Below are 4500 nucleotides of genomic sequence, written 5' to 3'. Positions count from 1 at the left end.
ATCCCTCCTCGTCCCCTCTTTCTGTTGTTATAATGTACCTGGCAAAACCCCAACCCTGGATGTCATCTACCATATGCATTTTCCAGGCCCGGCCTAGTAGCTGGCCATTGCTAGAGAGGATCACACAGTTGACTGAAGTCACTTGGTCTTGATGCTCACAAACCTCACATGAGTTTGACTTCACCCAGCAGTCCTGCTCTGTTTCTCTGGTGGTTCTGCTTCCACTCCACAGGACATCTCAAGCCTTTTCATCTTCCCTCAAACCTCCCACCCCTCCTCCTCTTCCCTCTTCTCGATGGATCACCTTACCGCATACTTAACTGAGAAACCGTCAACATGACTCTGCCATCCCCACCACCAAATCCTCACCCCTCTTGCATGTGCATCACCTCTTCCTCCTGCTCCTCCTCCCTTCTCACATGGCAATGCGTCCACTCTTGCTCCAAAGCCCTCACCTTTCCAAAGACTCTGCTCCTTAAGCGAACCCCCGCCCCACTTCGAATCATCATTCTCACCACCAAATCATTCCTACCAGTCTACAAACAGGATTGAGTACCTCTCGGGGGTGGGGAAACCCCCCCTTCCCCCACATCGTTCTTCAACTCCCACTTCATTTCTCTTCTCCTTTTCCTCAAAGAATTGTTGACACACTCAGTTGCCACTTCCTCATTTCCTATACTATTTTTCTTCCCCCGTATTTACAAAGAATATTTAATGACAGGAAAATTCTCGCACAAGAATGTAAAGTGAAAAAATGGCACGATATAAACCTGCATATTGTCTGATCCCAATTATTTATACATTAAAAATGAAGGAAAGACCAAATTTCGAACAGTGACTATTCCCGGATAGTGGGTAGAGGGGATTGTTATTTGCTTTCGTATGCTCTTCTCTTTTCCTATTTTCTACATTGAACACATTTTACATTTTTTGTAATCCAAAAAAATCAAATATTATACAAAAGAAGAGAAAGGTCCCTTTAACTAAAAGTAGGTTGTGTTTCTGCCTAAGAAAAATATATCTCTTCCTATGCTGCCTAATTCTCATGGCTTTTGCCTTCTATAATTGCTAGCAGTCTAGGGGGACAACTTTTGTCATACAATCGTGTATATGCTTTCTCCTTTGTACTATCTTTCTTTCTTTGTCCTTTAATTTTTATTTTTATCAAAAATATATATGTACATAGTTATAGAACTCAAAGAGTTCCAAAAGGCTTATAAAGACAAACAGAAGCCCCTGCCCTTTCTCTCTTCATTCCAATTCTTGGCCCCAGAGACCAATACTTTCAGTTCTACTTTGCTTGGTATTTCCCTTCATGTTTCTAAGCCACATGCTTATACAACTACTCACCGAATTTTCAGCTGTAAATATTACTTACTGTCTTCCTGTTATAGAAGATGGAGATTTAGCTCATGCACACACACATCATCTTTCTTCTCCCTCGTCTTCCCAACAGAGCTGCTATCTCATATTTTATGATATCATTAAGTGCTCATATTATTATGACTATGTAAATATTGTTCACAGCTGAGCCATGTCATACACTATCTTGAATAACTTCATTTCCCCTGGAATTAAACTTCTGTCTCTCTCTTTTTTTTTTAATTTTATTTAATTTTCCATGTACTCATTGCTAATTAATCCCTACATTCTCTGACAGAAATTAAAATCTTCTCAGTATTTTCAAAGAAAAATTTTTTTCTTTGCAACATCCTTCCTGGAACCCTGCTTCCTCCTGCTCCCATCTGGTCTAGGTGCTTTACAAGGTCACTTGACCATCATTCTAAAGATTCCTTTTGCCTCTCTCATGGTTAGACCTCTTATTTCCTGAATCCTATGTCTTATCTTTAAATTTTTTTTCTCCCTCTTTTTGCTGCAGCTCATCCTTAAGTAGCTTTCGGAGAAATGGTCCATGGAAGGTAAAATTTTTGAGACCTTGTATTCTGAAAATGTCTTGATTCTAGCATGTCACTTGATCAATTGGCTGGGTTTGGAATACTAGGTAGCAAATCAGTTTCCCTTATAATTTGAAAGCATTGCTCCGCTGTGGTCTAAGTTCCAGTGGTGCTGGTGAGATGTCCACGCTATCCTGATTCTAGTTCTTTTCTCTCTGGGAGCATTTAGATTCTTCTTTTTGTCCTCATTGTTGTGAAAGTTCATGCTGACGGGTCCTGCTGGCAGTCTTTTTCATTTGTTATAATCGACTTGGTGTGATTTTTTAATCTGAAACTCATGTCCATCAGTTCATTATGTTATCTATTTACTCATATTTTCCTCCTCTATTTGCTCTGTTCTTGTTTTCTGCAACTCTTAGTAGTAAGATGTCAGATCTGAACTGATTCTCTAAACTTTTCTCTTTTGTTGTCCATCTTTTTATCTTTTTTGTTTTATTTTCTGGGAGCAATTTTATCTCCCAGTCCCTCTATTGAATTTTTTATTTTAAATTTTATCTCAAAATTTTTATCTCCAAGACCTTTATTTTTGTCTTTAATAATTCATTCAACAAATATTTATGGAGAATCTACAGTATGCCAGTCACTGTTCTAGGTGATAGGAATATAGCAGTGAACAAAGACAAAAGTCTCAGCTCTTAGGAGCTTATACTCTATTTCCTTTTTAAAAGCTCAACTTTTGGAGAGGGGAGGAGGGAGGTAGATGGGATAAAAGGGGTCAAATATGTGGTGACAGAAAGAAATCTAACTATGGGAGGTGAACACACGATGCAAAATATATGCCTTACTGTTAAATTGTACACCTGAAACCTACTGGATTTCATTAACCAATGTCACCATAAAAATAAATAAACAAAAAAATAAATTAAAATTTAAAAATAAAAACTCAACTTTGTGATGTAGTTTACATATAACATGAACCTACTTAAGTGTGCATTTAGATAAAACTTGATAAATGAATACACCCACTTAACCACCACCACAATCAAGATGTAGAAAATTCTCATCACCCCAAAAAATTCCCTTGAGCCCCTTTGCAGTCAATCACCCTCTTATCCTGGTCCCAAGCACCCACCTGCCTTCTGACACCATAATTTAGATTTGTCTTCTCTAGAGTTTCATTTTGGAATCATACAATTTTCTCTCTTTGTGTCTGACTTCTTTCACTCAGAATAATAGCTTCGAGATTCCTTCATAACGCTGCTTGTGTCAGTAATTTCTTCTCATTGCTGAGTAGCATTCCATTGCATACCACAGACTTTTGTCTATCCACCTCTTGATAGACCATTTGGGTTACTTCCAATTTGGGATTATTAGGAGGAAAGCTGATATGAACATTTATATACAAGTCTTTGTGTGGACATAAGTTTCGATTTCTCTGGGATTAACATCTCAAAATGAAATCGATAAATAGTATAATAAATATATGTTTAATTTTATTTTAAAAAACTGCCAAACTTTTCCAAAGTGGTGGTGCCATTTTATATTCCCACTAGCAGTGTTCCAGTTACTCTACATTCTCACTAAGTTTTGGTATTGTTAGTCTTTTTCATTTTAATCATTTTAGTGAATGTATAGTAGTATTTTCTTGTGGCTTTAATTGGAATTGCCTCGATGACTAATGATATGAGCATTTTCTCATGTATTTGTTAGCCATTCTTTGATGAAGTGTCTATTTAAATCTTTTGTCTATTAAAAAAAAATTTAATTGGGTTTGTAGTCTTGTTATTGAGGGATTTGGGGGTTTTTTAAAAACATTTTTAAAATTTTTCAATTACAGTTGACATTCAATATTATATTAGTTTCAGGCATACAGCATTCTTGTTATTTAGTTTGAAGAGTTCTTTATATGTAATGAATGCAAGTCCTTTGTAATATAAACACATTGTAGATATTTTCTCCCTGTTTGTGGCTTTACAATTTTTTCTCTTAACAATGTGTTTCAAAGAGCAGAAGTTTTAATTTTTTTTTTAGGCAAGGCAACCCTTGGTTGATCTCACACATTGCAAAGACCTTGTCAGCTTGCAATCTCTTATTTTATTTATTTATTTATTTTTCATGCCTATAGCACCTGGTCTTCCTAGGTGGTCTCCCGTCCAAGTACTAACCACGCCCGAAACTGCTTAGCTCCCGAGATCAGATGGGATTGGGCTTGTTCAGGGTGGCATGGCTATAGACAGAAGTTTTAATTTTAATGAAGTCCAATTTATTGATTTTTTTCTTCTACAGTTTGTGCTTTTTGTGTCCTATGTAAAGAAATCTTTACTGTGGTCCTGAAGATTTTCTCTTGCTTTTGTTTTAGAAGTTTTAGCTTTTACGTTTGTGTCCATAATCCATTTCAGGGTAATTTTTGTGTATGGAGTAAAATAAGGGTCAAGTACTTTTGTTTTTTTATATAGAAATCCAGCTGTTCCAGTGCCATTTTTTGAAGACTATTGAATTGAATAATATTGTCATCTTTGTCAAAAATCAATTGACCACAGATGTGTGGTTTTATTTTTGAATTCTCTCTTCTGGTCCATTAAGAACAAATATAATACCTTCTAGG

General features: G+C 36.3%; 1 pseudogene; it reads right to left on the bottom strand.

The window, feature by feature from the left end:
- Window positions 1-4011: 4011 nt before the first annotated feature.
- Window positions 4012-4130, bottom strand: LOC120611375 (uncharacterized; annotated as a pseudogene).
- Between the last annotated feature and the right edge of the window lie 370 nt (window positions 4131-4500).

This window comes from Pteropus medius, unplaced genomic scaffold, assembly GCF_902729225.1.
Source record: "Pteropus medius unplaced genomic scaffold, Ma_sr-lr_union100, whole genome shotgun sequence".
Taxonomy (NCBI): domain Eukaryota; kingdom Metazoa; phylum Chordata; class Mammalia; order Chiroptera; family Pteropodidae; genus Pteropus; species Pteropus medius.
The sequence above is the reverse complement of the archived record's forward strand: the minus strand, read 5'-3'. Positions and strand labels throughout refer to the sequence as shown.